General features: G+C 42.3%; 1 long non-coding RNA gene across 1 annotated transcript in view; it reads right to left on the bottom strand.

Annotated features, from left to right (window-relative positions):
• Positions 1 to 2,416: 2,416 nt before the first annotated feature.
• Positions 2,417 to 27,476, bottom strand: part of LOC109284444 (uncharacterized) — a 42,406-nt gene continuing 17,346 nt past the window's right edge. The window contains exon 3 of the long non-coding RNA XR_009464018.1: positions 2,417 to 3,732. This is a non-coding gene — a long non-coding RNA (uncharacterized LOC109284444). The remainder of the gene's footprint in view (positions 3,733 to 27,476) is intronic.

Here is a 27,476-nt window from a genome sequence, read left to right as displayed (position 1 = left end):
TCTGATTTCTCCTTATGACTTCTTTCTCTAGAATTTACACTGCAGAGCATAATTTTGAACAAAAATTAAGAACAACAGGACCTGAACGTGTTTTCATTGAATTAATCCAGGCAATTTTAATGGCTCTACTTACCATTGTGTTTAAGTGCCTCACAGTCATTTTTTGTGCATATGCTCAGAACCTGTCTTTGAGGCTGGGAAATCTTATAGACATTTTAGACAGGAGAAAAAATAAAGATCCAGGACTTGTCCAAGGTCTGTGACAGAGCTGGGAGATGGACCCATGAGTTTTAACCATCTTTTCTATCTAAGGTCATGCAAGAACCACAAGATTTTGTCTGATGATTTTTTTTTGGAAAAAAAATATTTTGAATTCTCTTGATGTTTTAATTGGGCTAGTTTTGGTCATGTTCATCTGCCTGTTGCATTTGCTTTCCATAAAAATGTACTGGCATGAATATTCATGCAAAATAAAGTTCAAAGTAGCATGTGCAACTATTCAGAAAGACTGAAATCCCAATTATATTCATATGCATCCAGGCCAGGAGCCTCAGTATGCTTATCCAGTAATGACAGTGGAGTAACTACAGTGTAATTAGGACCAGATTCAGGGATAATATTCATTTGTGCAAGAGTTACCAAGATAGCTACTATTTTCTTCACTTTATGGGGTTATCTATGAGAATTAGAGAACAGTGGGTGTGTCTGCACGTTCATTTACACCAGTTTAAATTTATTGCGCAGTAAGCAGGAATAGGCCAGTGTCTACACATGCAGGCATTAAAGTGTATTAACACTGTGTGTGGACTGACTTGGGACTAACTTTAGCCCCAAGTCAGTCCACACACACAGTTACTGTACAGTAAAGCATCTACATGTGGTTTACTGCACAGTAACTAAACCCACATGATACAGGTATCAAATTTATACTTAAGTCAGTATAAGTCACCATGTTTACTGTGCAGTATAGCCATGCATATATAGACTCACACCTGTATGGTGCAGTAATTTTAGTTACTGCTCAGTAAATGTGCATGTGTAGATGTGCCCAGTGTTGCCACGACTGGTTCTAGTGAACATCTGCTTCAAAAAGGCCCCAAATGTGACCATTCAATGAAGGCATGACATAGGCCTTCCTGAGTTCATGTCACATGACACCAGATGGAGAATGACATTTTAGGCTAGTAACAAGGGACAGTTATCATATCACTTGGTCATCCAAATCAATGTCCATTGAGCACATTTCATGTTAGTATATAAATGAATTTTCTATGTCCATCTGATTTTAGATGTTGTGCCGAAAAGGGTGAGTGTAGTACTGATACCTAACGTTTAAAGATAAAAGGCAAACCATGTTAGAAAGGAATGACAGTCTAACAGTGCTAGTCAGATAAGGAACTACCCCAGTTACTCAAAGGTTAAGAAGACAACTATTCTAGTGTGCACAAGTGCATAACAATAAGAACAGTTTTTACCTTACTGTATAATAAATAATAAGGGCAGAAGTGACTGCTATAATCATCTAATCTAATCAACTAATCTGACACATGAACCCATGCTGGAAAGGTTTGCCTGAATTCTAGTTAATCACAGCATCCAACCTGGATTTAAGAGTTGCTGGTGATGCAGAATCCATCACAGCCATTGTTAAATTATTCCAGCGATTGTAATAATGAAAAATGTGACAGTTTAAATATGGAGGGCTAGAATTCCAAATCAGTCTGTCTACACTGAAGTGCTAGTAGATTTACACAGGTTGAGAATTGGTGTTGTACACTATTTAACTTACCAAGGAGTAAATCTCATCCCTCTGACACACATCAGTGAGTGTACTGGAGGGGTATGACTGGTTCAACTGGGAAGGGAATTTCTTCCACAGGCAATGGGGTAATACTATTAATGGAGTAACACTATTAATGACCTCCAGGTTAAAGGCCTGAATCTGCTAAATTCCAGCTTGATGATGAGGATGGGTGAGATAGCTGCATAGTTGAGACCCTACTATCCATGCTCCTCAAAGCAACATGAAGCACATTTCACATTGTACAACACCTAAAGACCCCCATTTGAAACTCCCATTCCTGAAAAAGTGCAGCAGAACTCACTGCTACGGATGGGAGAGATGGACCAGGTCATGATTCAGCTGTGAGGAAACCAAGAAAGTGAGTTGACTGTTACCTAATAAGTACAGAGCTCCGCATTCCCCAATGTGAGTGCCAATTGTGCACATTTCATGTTTTTAAAGAGGTGTTTTTTTAATGTGCTGCAATTTTTTCCAGTACCTTTCACTAGGGTACCCTGGCACCCTGGTTGAGAATCATTGGGTTAAACATAGCAGATATACTTTTTGCAAGCCATTGTTTGAATGCATTTAGTTATTTTTAACTAGACTGACATGAAAACAAAGGTGATAAATTGGATGCACTTGCAGGCTGGACTCAATGCCTCAGGAGGTCTTGGCTTAGTTCTGTGTCCTAAATTCCTTAAATTTTGCTAGGCTTAGATTTCACCCTCCTACACACACACACACACACACCTACACATGCACTCTTTAAATCTCTTTCTCTCTCCCTTCCTTCCAAACAGTTTAAGTAAAATTTGCTGAGTAGCAAGAAATTCTGATTTAGGCTTGACCTTTCCCTCTTATGTCCAGGTAGAGTCGTACATCCATCAACTTAATGCTTCATTAGTATGAGATAGGCCTGGGAATGATTAAAAGCATAAATAGAATACAATACGTCATTTCTGTGATGTTGAATTATTTATGTTCGATTTGTAAAGCAAAACAAAAAACCCCTGGTACATTGATCATGCATACTGCAGTGCACGGGATAGACCCCTGAGTAAAGGGTTCTGATTAAAGGGTATTTCAGCATTCTTAAGTCAAATGTATTTGTTCCAAATTTCTCAATGCAGGGCCACATGAGTGCTCCCAAAATATGTCTGCATTACATCAATATGCTCCCAGGCCTACACATTTGCTCTTGAATTGGTATTTGTGCATGGAAAGCAACCCCACTTCCTTGAATCTTAGGTTTAAAGACTGAATCTGGTTAACACAAAGAGCAGGGAATATAGAGGTAAAAATTTGAGTTGAGAGAACTCAGCAAATGGCACTGGGCTCTTTCTTTATGTTGTTGGCAGTGGGTACTATACCTATTAAGGTAGGGTATGGAGTCGATTCCTGTATGTCACTAAGGGGCAGATGGTACATATAGGATGTGAAAAGTGTCCATCATGTTATTGTGGGTTTATTTGTAACCTTTAAAGCTTTTCACGTAACATATTTGTCTATTATGTAAACTATAGTGCGAACTTAGAGATTGCCGATACTTTCTATATGCATGCTCTTAGCCAACAGTAAATTCCAGGTAGTTTATCCCATTTCTTTGATGTACTGCAGAATAGCTGCTGCACTGTCATCTAATACCTTGGATTATTTCACGGTAACTAGTTCATATGCCATGCTCTTAAAATGGTTCATAGCCAAAGTCCTTTTTACCAAAGGGAATACATCACTGTAATGGTTTCATCCCCTTTATAATATTTCACCCATGGATTACATGGGCCTCATCGAACAGGTTTATATCTCCAAACTGTAATTGTTTCTTCAGAGAACCAACTTGAAACTGAAAGATGCAGTTCAGATGTTTTCTCCTCTCACATGAAGCAATTATGATGAATCAGAGTTTATTCTGCGCTTCTGTTGATCACCATAGTAACCTGGATTCACTGTATTTAATAGGAAGCATAAAAAAAAATGGTTATTTACTCTGCCAGGCAGGGAGTCCTAGGATGGTTTATGAACATTGAGAAAATATTTTAATAGGGATATTTATTTCTTGGATTATCATCAGGTGTGTGCTATTAATCTGATCTGTTTCTGTCAGGCTGTCTGCAATAAATGAACACTGGCTGGGAGGAATTGCCTGTTAATTACTTGCACCTCTTTTTTCTGTAACCCATATTTTATATTAAAGATGGATGGAGTTCTATTCAACTCAAATGACATTCAGTGATTTTCCATAAACCCCTATTTTATTTATTTATTTATTTATTTATTTATTTGGGGGGGGGTTGCTCTGTATTGTTAATGAACCTGAGAGATTGCCAAAATCCAAAAGGCAATTTAGTGAAATCATTACAGGCAACCCCAGCCTAGCGCTCTTAATTGGTTCTGGAAAAACCGGGCACTAAGCAAAACAGCGTTAAGTGAAACCCATTTCCCGTAGTGTTTAATATAAACACACATACTTGTGTTGTGTTATACACCACCACCCGCCGGCCCTCACCCTGCCGCTCCCAGCAAGGCACTGTGCGGGCTCCACCAGGGAAGGCATTGGCTCCCTCTGGCCTCCTTGTTCTGCCACAGCAATGGCCCCTGCTGGCCCACACCTGCTGACCACCAGCGCACCTGTGTGCGGCCCCAGCTGCCCCAGCCGCCCTGCCCACGGGGCCTGAGTCGGGGACCCACCCACCCAGGGATTAATGGCAAGAAGGCAGCGGGGCTCTGGCCAGTGCAGGGGGAAGCTCGGGATGGTGTCCGCACCCTGTGGATGAGTGCGTACCCAGAGCGGAACGGATCATGGGCTGCAGCCTGGGGACGGGGGCTCTGCAGGCTTGGCCCCACGGTAGCCTGAGGTGGGGGACACTGTCCACGTATACTTGAGTGCTGGCTCACACTGGCCCAGGCCCCGCAATCCTGCCAGCCCTGGCCTTAGGCCCCGCAGTCCTGCCGCCGTGTTGACCCAGGCCTGAGCCCTGTGCTCATGCCACCTGCCTGCCCCTTCTTGCCGCCACCGCCACTCTTGCCCGCCCACTGGCTGCTCCAACACCACATGCTGCAGTGGACCCTGGGCTCCTGGTACCACACCCTGGGCTCTGCTGGCTCAGGCTCCATGCTTATACTTCCTGGCCCTCCGCCGACCCTTTCTTGCCACCGCTCCTCCCCACCCGCTCTAGCACCATGTGCCAGAGTGGACCCTGGGCTCCTACCACCTTGCCCTGAGCCCCACCAGCTGCCACTCACTGATTCACTTGACGACGACGCCACCACTGCTGCCACCACTGCTTCTCCCCACCCAACATGCTGAGCGTTATAACGAAATTCTCTGCGTGCTAAGTGAAACCAGGTATATATTTTAAATGAGCGCTATAGCAAAACCACAGTAAGCAAAACCATGTTAAGCAGGGGTTGCCTGTACATTAATATTACAATTTGTAATGTATTTTTGGCAACAAACTGAAATTAAAGGCCCAAACCTCCTCATTGCCTGCTATGTTGCCCCATGTTGATATGTATTTATTTGTTTTTCTTTGGGGAGCACCTAGGAGCTCCTGTCATGGACCAGATCACCATTGTGCTAGCTACTGCATGACACAACAAAGAAAGATTCAACAAATTCACACAGACTACCCCAAATGATACAGACCCCCTTCCACGTCTAGGGAAAAGTACCAAGAACCAAGGCATTTCTGAAGTTGCTCACAGTCTTGTTCAGATGGGACATGACATGTTCCACGTGGCATATTACAGAGCAGAGGAATTCAGGATGCAAACCTAGAGACCAGGGGAGATATCCCTGAATTCTGCATCGTTGAAATCATTATTCAGTCTAACAGAAAATGGTGACATTTATTTTAAAATGGCATGTTGTTCTGTTTCCCACTCGAAGTGTGCCCTTTTGACCACCCTAAGCTGCAACATTTATTAACTATGCTAGTTCTTATTCTATAAAACATAATTTGCCCCTCAGCTTGAATCATAATTATAAGCATGTAGTCTAGATAAGAGTCTCAGGTCTCTCAAACAAATATTTATACAGCGTTGGTTAAACATTTGATCATACTGCTGTGAACTATATTTTACAATATATACATTTTCAATATTTCAGTTTCATTGATGCTGCAGAGAGAGATTTATTTATTTGGCCCAGAAGAGTGAATTCTCTTTTCCCCTATTTTATGGAAGGTTTTTTTGTTTATTTGTTTTTTTCTCTAGAATGGTTAAAGTCTGCTGGAATTTTTTTACTGATTATTGCAAAATTATTATTTGAGAATGGATGCTTAGATTTAGCCTTTCATATATGCTTTCCCATGAGGAAGCAGATATGATTAGCATGGAAATTCAAACAATAAGTTGAGATCAATGGTAAAAAAGTAATTCATTAAATTAATATTGCCTAATATATATAGTCAATCTCTATCCCTGTGAACAATTAACTGCAATAGGCATGCAGAATAAGCCATCTTCTCTGAATTTACAGTGTGTGTCTGTGTTTGCTGGCCTCACTTCCTAGCAATTTTGCTGAAGTAATAATTTGGTCATGTCAGGGGATGGAAAACAGGATCTCCAAAGTCATAGTCAAAAGGAGATGTTGATTAAACTCATTGTGTGGCTTGTCTTCTACTCTGCTATTAAGCACTCTACTGCCTGTCTCCTACTCAGATATTACATCATCATCTACCACACGCAGCGGTCTACAAGATAGATGACTGGGATTGCAGCATCTGCTAAACTCACAGACACAGGAAGTGTTAGAGGTGATGGATGTACTTTTTTAGCATAGTAATCTGATGGGACAAAAGACAGGATGGTAACTGAAGTTCTTTTATTTCTCATCTGAAATGCAACTTTTTAGGACAGATATTGTTAATGTTTGTTTTTTATGTATTTAGATATCAAACAGTCTAAAGGAAACCAAGTATCAAACTCTTACCGGGTCATACAAAAATGGAATGATGGGTAAACACCAAAAGATTTGAAAGGTGAAGATTTAGGATCGTAAGTCACTTAGGTGAGATCTAGAGAAGCATTTTAGACTTCTCCACCTTAGATGTTACAACTGGCAAAAGTAGGTGCCTGGCATGAAAGACCTATTTACCCTGAGGATACGGGATGTGTAAAGTACAGTGGAAGCACCCCTAAAATTGGTGGGGTTGAAATGCTTAAGGACTTCAGACAACCCTACTAAATGGCCTGCATCTTTAGATAGAATCATAGAATAATAGAAAAATAGGGTTGGAAGGGACCTCAGGAGGTCACATCTAGTCCAACCTCCTGCTCAAAGCATGACCAGCCCCAACTAGATCACCCCAGCCAAGGCTTTGTCTAGCCAGGTCTTAAAAACCTACAAGGATGGCGATTCCACCACCTCTGCGGTTAAACTGTTCCAGGGTTTTACTACCCTCCCACTGAGAAAGTTTTGCCTAATACCTAACCTAAACTTCCCTTGCTGCAACTTGAGCCCATTTCTCCTTGTTGTCATCTGCCACCGCAGAGAACAGCCCAGATCCACCCTCTTTTGAACCCCTCTTCAGGAAGTTGAAGGCTGCTATTAAATCCCATCTCAGCCTTCTCTTCTCCAAACCAAAGAAGTCCAGTTTTCTCAACCTTTCCTAATAAGTCATATGCCCCAGCCTCCTAACCATCTTAATTGCCCTCTGCTGGACTCCCTTCAATTTGTTCACATCTTTTCTGTAGTGGGGGAGACAAAAATGGACACAAAACTCCAGATGTGGCCTCACCAGTAGAATAGAGGGAAACAATCACTTCCCCTGACCTACTGGCAACAGTCCTCCTAATGCAACCAGTACGCCGTTAGCCTTCTTGACAACAAGTGCACAGTCCTAGATCATATTCAGTTTATTGTCCGCTGTAACCCTCAGGTCCTTTTTTACAGAGCTGCTGCTTAGACAGTCAGTCCCCAGTCTGTATTGGTGCCTGCGGTTGTTCGGTTCTAACTGCTGGACTTTGCAATTCTCCTTATTGAGAGAATAAGAATACTTTTGGTCCAATCCTCCAATTTGTCTAGGTCTCTCTGAATCTTAGCCCTACCCTCTAGTGTATCTACTACACCCCCAAACTTGGTGTCATCCAGGAACTTGCTGAGGTTGTACTCTATGCCATCTTCCAGGGCATTGATGAAGATATTGAACAAAAGTAGTCCCAGGACCAACCCCTAGGGCCACTTGATACCGGCTGCCAACTAGACATCAATCTATTGATTGCTACCATTTGAACTTAATGGCCCAGCCATTTTTCTATCCACCTACAGTCCATTCATCCAACCTGTACTTCCTTAGTTTGCTTGCAAGAATGTTGTGGGAGATGGTATCAAAAGCCTTGCTAAAGTGAAGGTATATCATGTACACTGTTCTTCCCGCATCCACAGAACCAGTCATCTCATCAAAGAAGGCAATCAGGTTAGTCAGCCATGACTCAGACCACCATTGAGAAGCACATCACACCCACCCACCCCTCTTCCGCATGAATGAAGAAGGGCACTGCCCTACAAAAGTATCCCCTGCCAGCACTCTCAAGCATGCATTATGGTGGTGGCTTCACTGTCTGTTCTCCAACTTTGGTGTATGTGGAGCAGGATTGGGTGAACAGAGTAGGCTTCTTGGTGGAGCTGTCAAGAGACCTCTAAAAGCAGTGAAGACTTGCCTTTCAATATGCTCAAAGAGTGGGCCTTATATTGAAGTCTGCTGTAAAACCAATTTCTTCTGAAACAGTTTGTTTTATACAGTAGGCTAAAAATCTTACTTTTACTCTTCCCTCGTGAGAGCTGGTATGGCCAAAATGGAGGTTGGTCTTATCTTTGAAACCTGAGAGTTATGACTAAGGAGCTTGTATTTTAAACTTTGCTTATCTTCTGTGCACCACAGCTTCATCAGCTCTAAAACACCCACTGTAGGTGTAAAAATACTTATCTTTCCCAGAGGTGTTGTGTGGTTTTAAAGGACCTAATCTTAGAATAGAACATTCATATCCAGGACAGGAAATTCTGCCGCAGTATAAAGCATGATTTTGTTAACACTTAGTTTTCATCTGCTATTTCATCTGCTATTTCAAGATTCTCCACATCTTTTCTAAAGTGCAGTGCCCAGAACTGGATGCAGTACTCCAGCTGGGGTCTCACCAGTGCTGAGTAGACAGGAAGTATTACTTCCTTAGCCTTGCTCGTGACACATTGGCTAGTACATCCCAGTATACTATTAACTGTGTTGACTACAGCACTGCACTGGCAGCTCATGTTCATCCTGTGATCATCATAACCCTGAGGTCCCTTTCAGCCATCGTAGTGGCTAGGACATCTCCTCCTAACTAATGTTCATGTTTCTGGTTACTTCTCCCCAGATGAAACACTCTGCATGTATTCTTATTGAACTGCATTTGGTTCTGCTCTGCCCACCTTTCCAGCTTGTCCAGGTCTGCTTGGATCCCCGTCCTATCCTCTAGCATGACCGCTTTTCTTGATAACTTAGTTGCCCATTACAACCACATCCCTTGAACATGCAGCCTTCATCAGTTCTCTGGAAAATTCCAGATCCGGCTCCTTCTCCTGGTGTGGCAGTCTGTAGTAGACACCTACATCAAGTCCCTTCTCCTCATTCCCACCCGACCCCACCCCACCCCATATCTTGACCCACAGGGTCTCAAGTCGCCTTTCTTTCAAAACAATTTGGGTCATACAGCTCCTTTACATAGAGAGCTACACCTCCTCCCTCCTTCCCTATATGGTCCCTTCTGTGCAGCCTGTAGCCTCTATGCATACAGGCCAGTCATGTATGGCATCCCACCAGGTCTCCGTTATTCCAATAGGATCATATTCCCTTTCTGCTAGCAGGAGCGCCACTTATTCCTGCTTATTCCCCATACTTCTAGTTTTTGTGTATAGACACTTAATGCCCCCATTGGTAACCCTCAGTTCCCCACTGCCCCAATGTCATTCCAGCCTCGACACCTCTCTGACCTCCCTCTTTACGTTCTTCCTGCTTATCTGTCCCCCAGCTTGCATTCCTGTCTGCACACCCACCCGCAATGCACCTAATTTATAGCCCTCTCCAGCAAGTCAGCCATCCTGGAAGAAAACAGTTTCTTCTCCCTTGGCATGCGGTGGATGCCATCTCTTCCCAAAAACCCTCTATTCTGGAACACCATACCATGATCATAAAATCTGAAACCCTCACTGTGGCACCATCTCCTGAGCCTCCAGTTGACTTCCTCAATACAACTGTCCCTCCAGGGGCTGTGACCCCTGAATGGGAGAATGGAAGAAAAAAACACTTGTGCCCCCTACCCCTTAAGCCCAGCTCCCACAGTCCTGTTTTCACTTATGAGCCACCCACGGGTGTTCCTGGCCATGTCATTCATTTCCACATGGATGAGTAGCTTGGGTTATTAGTCAAAGGGCCAGATGAGTTTGTATTATTTTTATATTATTGTACAATGCATATGCGCATACAAATATTTCCTGGGCAAAGTCCTAATAAAAGAAGACAGTATAATAATGCAATATTGAATTCTACATGGATTTAAATAAAAAGATCTTAGACAAGAACTACAGGGTCAATAGCCAAAGCAAAGCAATTTGGTTGCTGTTTGGTGCAAAAACCAATCAAAAGGGCTGCAAATTCAATTCAGTCGATTTGTTATTGATTTGCCTGCTGTTCTTTTTTTAGAAATACTTTTATTGATGTAGAATTTTAGCTTGCTCTACCAAATGAATGCCTAGCGCTGTAACAAAGAGCAATTATGTGTGTTACAAATAAGCTATTGACTATAATAATAAAAAAAGAAAGAGAGAAATCATGTCAGCATGGCTTTTGGCAGTGCCTCCCAACGCAGCTTCATTCAAAACCACTTATGTAATCAACAATTAATGAGTTGCACAATACTGATGGCCCCTTATTTTCTAGCAGGTATGATGATAACCTTACACAACCATGCTATTTTAAGAAATAAAAGACCTTATAACTATAACCAAGACAGCAGCTTTTTGCTATTTTACTATAATACGTTTTTTTTTCCCACTGCCTGACACTCTAAATGCCTATAATTTTAGTCACTGGGACCACATACCAGCATAAAGTTTTACAAGCAGAGAGCTGAAAGACCTTATTATCTTTGCCATTTATAGACAGCAGTTTCACCTGGCATCTCGATCTTCTGCACCTTCATTTTTTTTTAAGGTCAAATGAAGTCACACAAAGAGACAGCACCAGGTCTTTAATAAGTCCTAACAATTTAAGTTTGATTAAATTTGTAGAGTACAGTTGAAATCCTTTGGGGAGGAGTAAAAAGCCCAGTTGATAAATCATAGAGGATATCAAGAAAGGAAGAAATAAACCCCTGGTTATAAGAGATTAAACAGGTCATAAAATTTGCAATAAAAGTAGCATTTAGGAAATAGAAAGTGACATAAGTTATTGTCTGGAGGTACAAGTGTATGCTTGGGAGAAAAGGAGGAGACCAAATGCACCGCAGGTGTAATTCCACTGAAGTCATTATTGCAAGTATGGCCTTCATCCAGCAAAGCACTTAGGCGTATACTTAATTTCAACATGCAAGCGGTTCTGGTGAAAGTAATAGAGCTGCTCATGTGCTTAAACTCAGATTTAATGATTTTGCTGGATTAGGCCCCCATCTTGAGTTATGTGTCTGGTCCAAGCCCACTGAAGTCAGTGGAAAGACTCAGATCACCTTTGGTGAGCTTTGCATCAGGCCTTTCGTGAAGGGTTCTTATTTTTCCAAAGAAATGTGTATAAAGCAATATTGGATATAGCTGTGGGATTACAGACACAATAAGACAAAGACGGTGAATTACTAAAATAATCATAGAGGTGTAATGTACTGATTCATTAAACCACTCACTTCTGGGGACTTAGGTTAAAATATTGTCTAAGGTCATGAGTGAAAAATCAATTTATCATGGACCCAGGTAATCTCTATTTTGTTATGACCTTGTGTCTCAGAGCTCCTGATTATTTGGCAGTTTCTGTTACTGAGGTCTGATGCCTAGAAATGTCAGCACTCAGGGCCACAAATGGCAAAAGGAAGTTTCTCCAGAGCCTTACTCTAACCATGGCTCCTGACTTGCATTTAAGCCACCAACACCGCATCGTCAATAATTTCTCCTGTGGCTCTTACTGCAGCATGCATGAAGTACGTGATTTTCTGTGGTGGACAGGAGCATGGGTTTTGCCAGGAGGGAGCAGCTTGACTAGACCATGGCTCAAATAGTTGTCATGATCTGAATTTTTAACAGATCCTGCATATGCAATTCCATTCAGAGCAACACAACTTAGTGTGATGCACCATCTCTCCCTCAGGGACCGTCCTGGGCAGGTTGTGCTGGGGTGCCTACTGCAGGGTTTCTTTCACCTTCTTGTGAAGCAGTGCCGCTGGCAGAGGTAGGCTGTAGGATTAAGTGTGTCTTCTGACAGCACAAGTGCTGTCATGTACTTGGACCCTGCACTTTTCGGCAGGGTTCCCAAGTGATTGGTGGGATTTATTAGTGGGCCAGTTGGTTTCTACTCACCGGCCACAGTCTGCTTCCCTTCCCTGTTTTCCCTTCAAAAACACTCCTCTGCTCTGGCAGAAAACAGGGCAGCTGGCACCCCTCTAAATTGAATTATGACAACTTAACGGATGCCAGGTCTACACGGACTCTGTAACATTTTGGTCCATCTGCATCCAGGGAAAGAAGCAGGATTTTAACCTTTTAATCACTTCAAAGAGCAAACATGCTGGACCTGCTCCTAATTAGTTACTTTCATGATAAAACATGAGTCAGAAAAGAGACAGAACCCATTTGCTCTCCCATAGCTAGCCTTGCAAGCCTGGCTGAAGAAAAAATATCCTGTCAACAGGAAACAAGAACTGTGTTATTGGCCTTGATTCTTGGGAGATTTGCTTGTCGAAGTCATCCATCTATTATGTAGTCTTTCTCTTTTTTACCTTATTGTCATCTACACAGCGCAGTGTATTTCTTCACCTCTCCCTCATCTTCCTTTTTTAATTAAAAGATGAATATTAGTTTTTGTTTTCTCTGAATATGAACTAGGCAGACAGGGAACAAAGAAATAACAAGAGGAGCACAGAATCCAACATTGCCAACTCCTACTTGTGTTGCTTGAGCCCCGGCTCCTTGAGAATGTGAATACGGTGAACCTATTTCTTAAAGAAGTTTCTGGCTCTTGAGGTTGTAGGGTAGTGCTCAAAAATATGGTCCTTAAATTTTTTTTTTTTTTAAAGCATTTCTTCAGAAGATATGTATCAGCCAGTTCCCACTGAGTTCCCGAAGACGCTGAGAGTATACCATGATGCACCCAAGCAAACCTGATTGACTGAAAAACGAAACCTATTTTTCGGACATGGCATGGCTTCTTCTTTGTATTGAAAAAACCCCGTTGAAGAGCACAGAGGAGCAAAAATACAAATTGTTACAAGACCAAAACCTTATCAGCCAACAACGTATTTCAGAAAATAATTGTTGCATTTTACATAAAAGGTGTTTTTTTGTGAAAAAGTTTGCTTTCCTCACACTGAACAGGTTTCAAGTTCAGTCCCAGAACTGTCTCTCTTCCATGCCTTTGTGCTTTCTATATTCTAAGGCTCAGGCAGCAAGGTAAGGTTGTTGATAATTATTCAGAGTTGCCAATTAACCTACTTAAGAGGTCAGATAGGTAACTGACACTAATCATGTTGAATCTCATTATTGGGATAATAATATAATCATCTAGTGCATTGATTGAAGACTAGAGATTCTGGAGAACAAATTAAATCAGAAAATAAAACCTGTGCCTTAGCAGACAGTATACTTGAAAACATGAAAATACAGCTATAAAACACAGTATTTATGAGTAGAAAGCTGGTAAAGTCCACAGAGAAATTTTTTTTTAAATTTAAGTGCCAATATCCATCATGAGTGTCAGACTAATTCTAAAATGTGTTCCCTGGCTGTTAAAAAAGAAATAAGGTTTAAGAAAGGGATGAATCTAGAAAGTCATGGGTTTTCCAATTTATTTTTACTATTCCAGGCACAGACCTGGGAAGACAGGATAAAATTTTATTCCACAACCTACACTTCAAGTTTCCTAGCCACAGACCTTATTTCTAATATGCTCTGCCTTTACCCCTTCCTCAGGATTTTCACAAGCAACAATTGAACTATTTTTATTAAGATATTGTAATAGTGCCTCATATTCCTAACAGCTTTCCCGACATGCAAGAAACCGTGGCTTGTGGCTTATAAAAATGGATTTTAAATTTAAAGCAAGACAGCTGTGGCATCACTCTTGTACTAACATTTTTTAAATTTAACTCAGACAAAGGTTGGTAAGAAGGGTTACAGCATAGATTGGAAAGCCTAATTTCACCTCCTCCATAGCACCACTCACCCAGTGTCAAACTGATAGCATTTGGTTAAGTGAGTGAAGGTCTTTCAGGGAAGCATGAAGACTTGATATAAAAACTGCATGATGGAGAAGGCACCATATCAAGTTGATCCAATATCGTAACAACCTCATTGTTACACACCTGCATTCAATTTTCAGTCTGAACTTATCTTCAGCTGCGAGCCACTGGTTCACATTATGCTTCCTTTCTACTAGATTAAAGAGACTTCTTTTACCAAAACCTCCTCCTCTTTTGGGTACTGACAGACCATGATCAAGTCTCCCTACCTTTCTCTTGTACACACTAAATAAAAAGAGCTTCTTACATTTATTTTACAATAAAACATGTTTTGTCATCTTCAGTTCTCCCTTGCAGCTCTTTCTTGAACTCCTCCTAATTTGTCAACATCGTTTTTGAAGAGGGGACACTACAACTGAACACAATACTAGAGATAGTCTCACTTTTTCCATCCTGAAAATGGGGATTGTGACTAGGGCAGCCAAGAAGAAGAACCAAAGAATTTCAGAAACAATGAGGAATAGCAGGTACAGAAGTTATGTGATGTAATTTGCCTTTGAATAAGTATTTGATGGAAGGTATTAACGCAAACCAGTTTCATCTGATGGAGATCACAGACAAGAAGATCCAAGGATTAGGGGCACATCTGGAGAGGATGGTGGATTTCATAAGGGATCCTGCTGGAAGAAAAGAGAGGGGGACTTGCATGATCAACTCAAGAGTAACACACTCTCACTGAGCAAGCGGATGTGGAGGGCAGACCCCTAAACAAGAAAAGTAACATGAGGAGACAACTGGATATTATAAGTATTGGCGTTACATGGAAAAATAGTAATCTTGACTAGAAGACAGGCATTGAAATATATGTGTTGTTCAGCAGAGAACATAGGACTGAAACCTACACTTGTGAAGTAATAGCAAGGGAACAAGAAAACAATATGTATAAAACAGGATTTGTCTGGGTAAGACTCATTTTGAGGAAGAGATTCTATTGGGAATCTGCACTGGGAAACCTCAGTCAGAGCAGGGTATAGATATTATTGATATTAGAAAAAAATATGCCCAGAAATGGTATAATTACAGGAGACATTAAATTCCCAAATGTGGACTGGAAAACAAATGCTACTAATAATAGCAAAGTCCAGATATTCCTGGATGGGATCACTGTGCTATGGCCCAAGTATTAGATTAATAATTTACTTTCCCCTCAATTTTCTTTAAGGGAAATGATACTGAATTTGGAGACAAGGGCAGATGGCTAATGGGTAAGGAAACAGAAATTACAGCAACCAAGGTAGAAGTCAAACTCAAAGAGCTTGACGTGTCCCAGTCAGAGGGAATGACTCTTCCCCTTCCCCTTCTTCTTTCATCTGGCTAGAGCAAGCAATGGCAAAGAAGGTTCAAGTTCAAGTTGTATCTTGAGGTTTGATAGGCAGTTGATGACATCTAGGCCAACTAAGTGGATTGCTTCAATCCCTCCATGATATACACATTCAGGGTTGGAGTTTACATTGTGGCTCATTGACTGCACCTCAACACATATGCAGTTTGGAGGATCCTTGATGCCTCATTTGTTCAATAAATAGGCACACTTTCTGTGTCCTATATGAATGTGGTTCTGCATGGTCCACTATTTACACTACAGGCAAAACCCCACAAACTCGATGGTCAGATTCACGACCAAATTTTTGTTGCATGCTGTTGCTGCAGACAGATTTCGCACCAGCGGCTCCCAGCATCCAGACTGTTTGTTCAAAGTTGGAGCTCATGTAACCAGAAAGGTTTCCTTGGCTTAAGCTTGTATCTTGGTGGGTGGGTGATATTTTCATATAACGGGAGTTCATGATCTTTTCATACTCTCAAAGTACAGCCAAATCCTTTCTCACTATGGAGGGAGTGATATTTCATAACACCAGTAGCCATGGAAGCAGCAGGATTTTAGACCACCACTTACTACTCACATGTGGCATTAACTTGTGTGTCAATGTAATGAGTGTGAGGGCTTTGGCATCAGATAGGAGCATAGTATTCATCTGTAGAGAGTACTAGGGCCTGGGTTGATCTACAGAGGGTAGGAGCATGACTTCCCCAGGCTGTTCCAGCAAGTTTCTCTGTAATGCTTAGCCTCATTGCTGTGTTTTTGCCAGTAATTTTGAGGTGCCAGTGGTAACTGAGAGTTTGATTTAGGGTGACTTCAAGGAACACAGGGAATGAATAATCTACTTTCCAGGACTCCAAAAGAAATGGGACATACAATTGTAGATTTGGTAGCAAGGCTCAGTAATATATCTATTAGATTAGGATGGTATCATTGAGGAATAACAAATAAAATGCCTATATTTAGGAAGGGGAGAAAAAGTGATTTGGAACACTGTAATTTTGTGACTTTGATTTAAATAGTATGCAAGACTTGACAGCAGCTTTTTAAAGGAAAAGAAAAAATAAAGAGAAATTGATAAATGGAAAAGAGGGTAAAATGCAACGTGAGATTATCCAAGATACATTAGAGTAAACAGATAGCATTCTTTGATATCAACTGGTTTTATAGGCAGAGAAAATGAGGTAGATCTCAGATATATGGACTTTAGCAACACATGCTACATAGTGTCACTATGAAAACTGCTAGCTGGGCTAGAGGAGATGAGAAGTTGCATCAAGGCTAGAGGGTCAGCAAGGAACTGCCTAATGGGAAGATGAAAATGGGTAGTGTTGAAAGAGAAAGTACTGATCTGGAGGAAGGTTACAAGTGCAGCTCCTTAAGGATTGATGTTGGGGCTAATGATCTTAGCAGACCAAACTGGCATGTGCTGATGAAATTCACTGATGACCCAAAGCTGGAGGTCATTGCCAATACAGAAGAAGAACAGACCATCCTCCAGTGAGGACTGGCAGAACATAAATCAGATGAAATTCAGTAGTCCCAAAGGATGATCATACACGTGGGGACTAACAGAATGTCTCCAATGATCTGGGTACTTATTCACTAGAAACATCAGGGAAGACAGCAACTTGGTACAAGAGTTGATCACAGGATGGCTATGAGCTACTAATACACCATAACCATGAAAAAAAGCACGTTTATCCGACAAGTATCAGGATGTGTAAGGAGAGCTATTTCCCATGGAGACAAGGAAGTACTAATGTGCAAGCTCTGATGAGCCCTCGTGCGGAAGATGGTGTACAATTCTGGTCACCCAAGGTAAAGAAGGTTAAATGCAAATGGGAACAAATGCAGAGAAAGTCTGCTAGCGAGCAGGACAGCGCACCATATAAAAGGAGATAATAGAGCATAGCTTGGTTAGCTTAGCAAAGCAGAAGGGATACAATTGCTCTTTACAAACATATCAGGGGCATAAACTCAAGGGAAAAAGAACTATTTAAGCTAAAGGACAATTTTGGCACAAGAACAAATGAGTAGAAATGAAGGCTATTAGGCTTTCCATTAGGCTGGATATTAGAAGCGGTGAAGTTCTGTAACAGCTTTCCATTAGGAGCTCTGGGGCTAAATATCTATCCGCTCTGGAGATGGAGCTTTATCAGTTTATGAAAGGAATTATTTGACAAGTTTATATATAGTAAGGATCCAAACTCCATGACCCAAGAGGTCTTCCCCACCTAGGTTTTAATGCTGCATGTAGTCAGATACCAATAAGTGGGTCAGGGTGATGACTGGAAGATAGAGCATCCATTATGGGTATTAATTTTAACAATAAAATTAATATTTCAGGTGATGGATCTGGCAGGTCATTAAATGGATTAAAATGGAATGAGGGCAAGAAACAGGGGGAGCAGGAATAGGAGAGCCATAGACAAGAAAGGAGGGGTGGTAAAGAGCTGTAGAAAGGAGAGATGTGTGTCTGGAACAGAGCTTGTAATTAAAAATATAAAATGTCCAGGTAAAAGTATCAGTTGCAAAGTCCACAAAGATAAAAACTATGAAGATCCTGCTATAGAGGATCTTCCAGGGGCTCTGGCCTGTTTATAACCTGACTCCCATACTTTCTCCACGACACCTCTGGTTGCACGTAGCGGATGCCATTCGCAGTGTCCCAAAACGAACATATTGGGTCTTCACAAGGAGCAGTGGGCAGAGGCTGATCACTTCTTCTCCTGTAGCTGCTGGTGCTGCTGCAAAAGGGTCTTCCAGCCATGGATACTAGACTATCCAGAGAATCAGCATAAATTCACATAACGCAGATCTGCCCCAAAGGTAAAAGCTCTCAGCTAGTGTATGGTGACTACAGATTGGCTTGGATTTGCCGTCTGGTCACAACTTCTCTCTCTCTAGTCATATCTGCATAACAATGCTCCCATATCTATGCTCAACAGCAGCAGCACCCCCAAGAACATTATCCAGGCTGCCTCCTACATGGGAAGCAGGGTAGTCACAGCCTGGGAAGTGAGATAACTAGCCTGGGAAGTGAGTTAACTGGCCTGTGCTTAAACAGCCCACCCCAATCATAGTGTATACACCTCAATTGTGGGGCCACAGTCACGCTGCTTCAAGTTTAGGAAAGCAGCCCACACACCAGCACAGAACGGTGGTCTGAGTAAGTTTACCAAATAGCCATGGCATATAATGAAAAGTGAGGAGCGCTATAAGAGAAGCTGCTTCTCCCTCTAACCCCCCATAGCGAACCAACTTAGCAAGCACCGTCCTGAAGCTCTGACTGATCTCTGATTGTTAACAACCGGCTCAACTCATGATAAAGCTTCAAGAATAAAAAAAACCAGGAGTGAAGATTTGTCTCTGATGTGGCTTCGGTTCGTGCCATAAGCAAGAACACAAAGACTCTGTTCTGGAAGCGACTGATTCCATCATCAATTACATCGCTACGCTTCCAAATGTAGGCCGGACCAAGCCTTGCTCCTGGAAAGACATATATGGGCTCAATTCTTTTGCTGTAGCATGTTGGAAATCAAACAGGGCATATGCACATTGAACAGGCTCTTAAATGTCAGGTGAAATTACCCCTGCACAATCTAAATGTGGTACATGTCAATAAAACAGATAAAGAAAGGGGGCACCTTTCATGGACACAAAACAGTAGGTGACTAGTGTAAGATAAAGAAAGAAAACTGCTTGCAGAGGAAAGCATTTTCCCTTAATTAGTAGAAAAAGAGACATTGATGAGCTAAACTTTCTCATTAAAACTTTCTCTGATAAAAGGCAGAGAGCTAAAAGATAATAGCAATCACATTGTTTTGCTTTGTGTTTTTGTGGGGGAGTTTTTTCTAACTTAATGTGAGAGCCAAGAAACCCTGAGCTAAATTCAGTGTTGGATGGAGCAACTACTGTTCTTACTGGTCTCCAATGGAGAGGGGCTATTCAAGGGAGTAAGGTTACTCATTTGCCGATGTATTTGAAGCCTGAGGCCCTATATACAGCAACTAACATCCATTACTGACTTTTGAAGGAGTACTGTGCCATCTTTCCTCATGAACATGTTCATTTCTTTTTTATTTCAGCTCAGTGGCACTTTTTCAGTATTGTGCACCAAGGTTGCATGCTGATAACAAAATTACAAAGGCAATAACCACATTAAAATGTGATAATACATTGAAAATATCTTTATTATAATACAGACTATTTCAATACCTAGCTTGATACAGCTGATGCTAGATGCTCTTCTTCAAGGGCCTGTCTACACTGTAGTTATGGCCATTTTTGTAACCGCAGTATAATCATAGAAAAGTAGTGCTGGAAAAGACTCGGGGTGTGGAGTTCTCTAGCCCAACCCCTACTTGAGGCAGGGTCATCCCTAGCTAAACCTTTCTTCTTGGGAAAAACTCTAATGCACAACTATCAGTCATAATGCCTAAAACAACAAAAACACCCTTTAACTGGCCACAGGAAAAGCAAGGAGCATGAAGGCACTGCAAGGACAGCTGCAGCTTATTCAAATATGCCCAAGGAAGAGGACCATGCCACCTGCTACAAAGGAAGGCAACCCACCCTATCCCCAACCTTCCCCTCCCAGCATTTGCCAGTCTGACCATAGGGAAAAATCCCTTCCAGATCCCAAATGTGCCTGCTGGCCTGACCATAAGCTGAGGAGCAAGGTGCCCTGGCCAGGAACCGCTGGGTTGTTTTTTTTTTTTTATGTAAGTCCCAGCAGGAGCAGCAGGACACCCCATCAAAATCCACAATCTTGCTCATTTTAATGTGGCAGCCCCGAACACAAGACAAGCTAATTTATCCAAACACAGTATCACTCTAACTATAATATGGATGGGTCTCAGTGAAAATAAGGGTGGCAATAAGCTGTTATGACAGATGTTGCCTTTTCATAGAAACGAAAACTAGCTGACGTTCACTTCTTCAGCAAACCAGATTCACACTAAATGGTCTCTGAAATCTGCAGTACTATAACCTTATCCTTCCCTGACTTGTTTGTATGATGTTTTTCACTGTGACCTTATTCATTGTTGGTAATCTGTAATTACTATCAAAAACAACCCCCCATTATGATGATGAAGCTTGATGAAAAGTTTGCTGTATTGCTTTACTCCTTTAGGTGACAACTATCATTTATATTACATTACTGCATATTCGACTGAGGAAATATTGTGAGATTAAGAGAGGGACTATAATACATGCAAATCCAATAGTGTCGTATTTGCATCTGGAAGGGTACATTTTTTTTAATCACTATTAATAGTGCTTTGGCTTGAAAATGCTTATGGGTGTCCTAAGCTTTCTCATTTCTTTTGTTAATCATTAGAATAATATTGGTTGACTGCAGTGTGCTATGTAGGTGATGATAAATTATTCCTGCGGCTTATTGAACCAACCAGTTTATGGAAATGTTTTTTTTGGGGGGGAGGGAAATCACTGCTCCCTCCAGTAAAGAGTCAGCCTGCTAATGGCATCAGAGCAAAGCAGATCATTGTGAATCAATACTGGGGAAATGCCAAGTGCTTTTGCTCCTATAGCTTACAGTGGGCATCCTCATACTAGGCAATTAGAGTGTATTCTCTGATTAACACAAGGGGGCATAGCAGTCCAGCCATCAACCATGCTGGAGCTAAATATCAGGTCCTATATATTGCAGGAACACAGCCCCAGTTAGAGGTAAATTGTATGGCCTACTGGAGCTGACAGATTCAGATGAGCCCACAGGGGCCGGACAGATCCAGACCCACTAAACAGTTTGAGTTCATGACTTTTAATGAGGCTGGTCGGTAGCTTGTTTATGGGCTCAATCCATCCAGTTAGCATTTTGAGTTAAGGTTGGATAATTTGTTTTCCTCTCTGGTTGCACGGTCATTTCAGAAGGTGCTTATGGGGCTGGTGGTCTTTGGTTGCAGGAGATGGTGTCAGAAAGCAAGTCACCCATTCTGCGGGCTCCTCACCAGCTCCTGGAGTCAAAGGATTACATAAAAATACCAGCTTTCATCTTTTCTTTTCTTTTTTCAAGCTAAATGCCAGGTTCACTAAAGTATTAACACTGCTAATTACTGTTGATTTTAGTGGTAACTAGGAGTGGCGAGCTATTCCCTTCCTGGTCTGCCGAGTGCCAGAGCTGGTCGTCGGCATGGCATTTTCGACCCTCGGGCACAGGTAGGAGTTCTGTTCGTGTCCATGTAGGCAGCCATGTAGGTGTGCAGGCTGGTAACAAAATACACAAGTAAGTGCCCCCAATGATAGGAAAGCCATAAAGCATGGGCTCTAGGCACATCCCATTTCCCCTTGTGTTCAAGGGGGTGAAACTGAGTCTCTGGGTGAAACTTAGCCCAGGGCTTGACCAGAAGCCATAAGCCCAGCATTTTTCAGGCCTGTCTTCAGTGCTTCTCTGGAAGTTGAACCACCTCTACAGCCACTGGAAAAAAGGAGGGAGGGCAGTACAAGAGGGAGGCTTCTGCCTCACCTGGAGCAAAGACTCAAGCTAGAACTCATACCCACCCCCTCACCTTTCAGGTCCGCAAGTCCCAGTGCTAAGGAAAGGGTGATGCTGGAATGGGACAGGGGTCTCTGGCCCCTGGCCCAATGCAATGGATGCTGCCGTGGGGAAAAAATGTCAGATGCCACTGCCAAAAGCAGATGTCCTTTCCCTAGCCTTGCAGCCACTGTTGCATTCAGGGCATTGAATCCTTGCTTGCCATATCAAATTGTGGCGGTTGCAGGCCGATGGAAGAGCTAACCTGGCTCTTGGCAACGACACCTCATTCACAACAGCATCCTGTCCCTCCACTCCATGGGACTAGAGGCTCTGCGCACCCCTCTACTCCAGTGCCTCAGGGCACCAATTTTGTCATGGAGGTGGAAATCAGAGGCGACTTAGGGAAGGGGCCAGGGCTTAATTTGTGGCACACCTGTCCAAAAGGTTGGCCACCGTTGCACTAGGCCAACCTGTGGCTCTGAAGCCACATGCGGTTCTTCAGAAGTTAATATGCATCTCCTTGAATCTTTGCACAAGCACACGGTGACCAACTTCCATTTGGCAACCTGATTGAACTTGAAGGCTAATGGCATAATGGGTGCATTGGTAGGAGCATTGCTAGCAGATCTAGGGAAGTGATTATTCCCTTCTATTCAGCACTGGTGAGGTCACATCTGGAGTCCTGTGTCCAGTTTTGGATCCCCCACTACATAAAGGATGTGGACAAATTAGAGAGGATCCAGCAGAGGGCAATGAAAATAGTGATGGTGCTAGGGCACATGACTTATGAGGAAAGACTGAGGGAACTGTGCATATTTAGAGGAGAGGAGACTGAGAGGGAATTTAATAGCAGCCTTCAACTACCTGAAGGTGGGTTCAAAAGAGGATGGCGCTGGACTGTTTTCAGTCTGGCAGATGGCAGAACAAAGGGTAACTGTCTCAAGTTGCAGCAAGAAAAGTTTAGGTTAGATATTAGGAAAATCTGTCTCACTAGGAGGGTAGTAAAGCACTGGAACAGGTTACCCAGAGAGGTGGGGGGAATCTGCATCCTTGGAGACTTTGAAGACCCGGCTAGACAAAGCCTTGACTGGGATGATCTAATGGAGGCTGGTTCTGCTTTGAGCAGTGGGTTGGACTAAATGTGACCTCCTGCGGTCCCTTCCCACCCTCATTTTCTATGATTTAGTTACCTGGAAAAGAAAGGGGTTACAGGAATCTGTACCCCAGCCTTGCCAAAGCTCCAAGGTCCACGAGAAAAAGATAGAAATTCAGGCCTCATTTCCTATTAGCTCACTTGAGCCCATTCAATGCAGAGTTGCGGCCTTTGAAATGGCTTCACAATGCTGCCACTCTGGTCACTCCATACAAGGGTCTAACATAGATTCATAAATTCAGCTGCAGGAGCCAAGCACCTACAAGTGAGAGGCTATATCGTTTTGCCTGTTTCCCAACGTGGAGCTGGACTTTACCCCTACAAGTGGTATGGGACCACAGTGAGATAGCTGCAGTGACCCAGGACTGCCTTTACAAACAAGACAGTTTGTGTTAGTCACCTGCAGTACAGCATCTTGGGCTCTCTAGCTTCAAATGGGAAGCATCATTTATACTCCTATGTCCATATTGTCATTTTTCTCTGACACTGGGACCCCCAAATATCCTGAATTCCCTATTTAATACACCAGTGTCCAACATCAATCACACTGTGTACAAAGCAAACAACAGTTCATAGGCTGTGGTTATAAATGCATTCTTGATGTGAGCTTGGAAATGCTTTGCTTTTTTTGACTAGCCATAAGCTGCCTTGTTTGCCCCTCTATGATTTTTGTGCTGTGGTTTTTCAACTATACTCCACCTGAACATGCTGAATACAGCACAGATAGGGCCAAGTCAGCTTTAAGCCCAGAGGAAGAGAGCAGTCCTAGGGACTCAAAGGAGGTTGCAAGATTGATTTTTGCAGCTGTCACAGGCAAAATGATTTATCAGCTCCCTGCATCAGATGGACCCAGCCCTGGACAATCCTGACCAGGGTAATGATGACCATCTTCTGGCTTAAGGGCTGCATACTATAGGTCAACTTTTTTTTTCTTTATATTATTTATTCCACTGGAAACAAGAGAGAGTTTTTACCCTTCAGATAAATACATGCCTGGATTCCATAAGAGTCTCATTTACCAAATGAGATCATAACTTCTAAAACCTCACTCGCTGAAAAGTTTGAGATAAAATAAGAAAGTTCATTTGAAAGGGCTCAGGACGATTAACCACAGGCTTTGCATAATCATCATCATTTAGAGAATGTACAAATAGAATAAAAGCAATATTGAAGCAAACAAATGACCTCTGACAAAGAAAATCTCTTGCATTTCATATTGCTTTACTTAAACCCTCCCCCAAACAGAAGGCTTATTGATAAAATGTGCTCTGGTAATGTGGTCTGTAGACTTAAAGAATGTGCAACCCTGGAGTAGACTGAATTATGGGTTCTATTTGTAAGATGAGATATTGCATGCAATAGCTTAATGAACTGGAGGTTTATTAGTATAAAAGGAAGAAATAATGGCATGTATTATCAGGACTTTTTTTTTTTTAATTCAAGGACTGCTATTCAGAGTGGTAAGTGCTACATCCATTATGTATTTGTTATCTTATTAATACATATATACTCTAAAGCTTGTACTAGATGCCAAGATCAACAAAAATATAGCTCAGCCTCTAGTGTAATGTGTATTTTATTAGTCAATTTTGTGGTCTTTATGGTAAAACCCTTCAGTTTATATTTTCTGACCAGATCTTCAGCTGGTATAAAGTGGTGTAGCTCATTTAATTTCAAAGGAGCTCTGTGAAGTTAAATCAGGTTTTTTGCTCCTTTTATATACAGCTCTCATCCTAGGGATGGGGAAAAATAAACACACATATAACACATCACAACTCATTTGAGTACCCCATGCATTGCATGGAAGCTACATTCCAAATACAAAGAGACACAAGAATATGAGTGTGTAACCAGAAATCACGTCTCCCAAACACAAAGCTCAGTGTACAAATTTACTTTGTAAAAATTCAGGGCCAATTCCTCAGTGGGTGCATCTACACAAGATGCTACGTTGTCGTAGCGATACGCTACAGTGATGTAGTTTATCACTAAGGTGACTTAGTGTCAGTGGGACATGAACCATGATGCTAATGCTACTGCGCAGTAGGGTCGGAAACAACCCATGAGCCACTGGGACTGCACAGTAATGACTACACAGTCGGGGGCATGTGTAGACGTGCTCAGTGGGTATAAATCAGAGTCACTCCACTGACTAAAGTGAAAGGATGCCTATGAACGTCTGCTCAGGATCAGGCCCAATTTGTTGTTGTTGACTGAGCAACTATTCTTTAGTAGCTCCATCAATCAAGTCTGTGCCTGAAAGCACAGAATAATAAAGCTGTTCAAAAATCTACCAGAGTGCTCTCCCAGTCTTAGGTGATATTGTTCCCTACAAAACACCCAGCAGACTTCGAATTTAGCCTAAAAACTTACATAAAAAATATGTTCAGCTACCAAATATGGACTGAAAAATGACAAGCAACTCAAAGCTCATGTCGATGGATTTGATTGTGGAGGCTGGACAAAATGGTGTAAGTTAAAATTCCAGGACTGTCTTGCTACACCCTGGGTGCATTTACACATGCAATTAATTCAAAGCAATGAACTGGTGCAATCCAAGCTGGCTTTTACTGTTCCTGGGTGTCACATTTGAATGTGCGCCTAGGACTGCAGCACATTGAGCTGGGTCAGAACAGCCCCAGCTGCTAGGGGGGTCAGTCTGCCAGCCTGGGACTACTCCAACTTGGCTCAATGTACTGCAGAGGGGCTGGCTGGGGCACAAGGGTGCTCCAGTGCAGGGCTAGCCAGCAGGCAGCCGCCACACTGAAGCACCATCATGCCCCAGCCAGATCCCTCATCATCTACACATGTGTTGCAGCACACTAAAGAACTCCGCTGCCAGATAGTACTTGTGCTAACAAGTACTGTCCTATGGTGGAGTTTATTAGTTTCCTGCAGCCTAATAACTTTACTGTGGAGCTAATTAGTTCCAGAGTAAATGTCTCATGTCGACATGCTCCCTGTTCTGCGTATACCTTCATGTCATGTAGATTTTCAGAGTGGGGTGGACTGGTTTGTTTGCCTTAATTTTCTTTTTCACAAAGAAAAAGAGGAAAGAAGAGAAATGTGTGTGTCAGCATCTCTGCAATATTTTTATCCAGACACAGCCTTTTTGTGAGGCATATCACCTATGAGCAGACTAGAAGACCAGGCCAAAGCCAGCCAACTCCAATAGGTCAATACAAAAGTGGACGTTTTCCTAGAGGCGTATCATGGATCTATTCGAACAATTAGCTACATTTGATCTGTTTAATTAGTCTGCATTTCCTAGGACAAGCCTGCTGCAAACCTCACCGATTTCACAGGGGTTAGGGTCTAACCCATACTGAATGCAGCTAAAGTGCAAATAATCTGCTCCCTTGATTTCCTTGGATAAGAAAGCAAAGGGAAAGGACAGCTTCCATCTGCTCCCTCACCACAGAGGAAGTGGGGAGTTGTGAATAGGTACAAACATTTGTCCTCGACAAACTGCCTGAGTGAAAGTCATCCCTTTTCAAAGTCTACTTAAGCAGTACATTGTGGTGCCTCTGCTCCCTGTTGTCTCTCTGCACAGGGGAGGATTTTATCCATTTGCATCAAGCACTAATCCTTTCAGCGCTCGTGCTAAAATTAAACCCCATCTATCAAAGGAGTAAACAGTCATCAATTAAAACAACACAAGCAAATTAAAAATATATATCATGCTAATTTATACTTTTCTATTGCAATTCCATCACGGTGCCCATGGAAAGGAAACAAAACCAGGCCATTAATTGTCAATTGTGGAAGCCCCACATGATCTAACTGTTGCTACGACACAACACTGCTGTGAGAAGCCCACCAGTGCTGCATCAAACCCACCGCCCAGAACTTGAACTGGGAAACTTTGGGCAACCAAGCTCAAAGACGTACCAGTAGGATCCATCTGCTTTGCATTGCTACGTGGGCTCCTACACTGGGTGGGACTGGTCCTCTTCTTCAGTCTAGTGTTACAACAGTAGTTTACTCCCACACAGGAGACAGTAAAGCAAGGCAAAGCTTTCTTCCTCTACTTCCCAGACACACATGGGCATGAACTGGCTCTCCACATACCAGACCACAAAAAGGCATGAGAAAGACTTAAACTCTCCCTGAAAGGCCTTTTCTCCATGCGTGTGTATGTTGTGCTTGTGGAAGATGCTTCTTTCCCGAGGCAAGCGCTGCAGGCTGATGTTCTTGTCTATTATGCATCACTTGCTTTTTCTTTATTCAGTGTTAT

This window comes from Alligator mississippiensis, chromosome 8, assembly GCF_030867095.1.
Source record: "Alligator mississippiensis isolate rAllMis1 chromosome 8, rAllMis1, whole genome shotgun sequence".
NCBI lineage: Eukaryota > Metazoa > Chordata > Crocodylia > Alligatoridae > Alligator > Alligator mississippiensis.
This window is presented reverse-complemented; position numbering and strand designations above follow the sequence as displayed.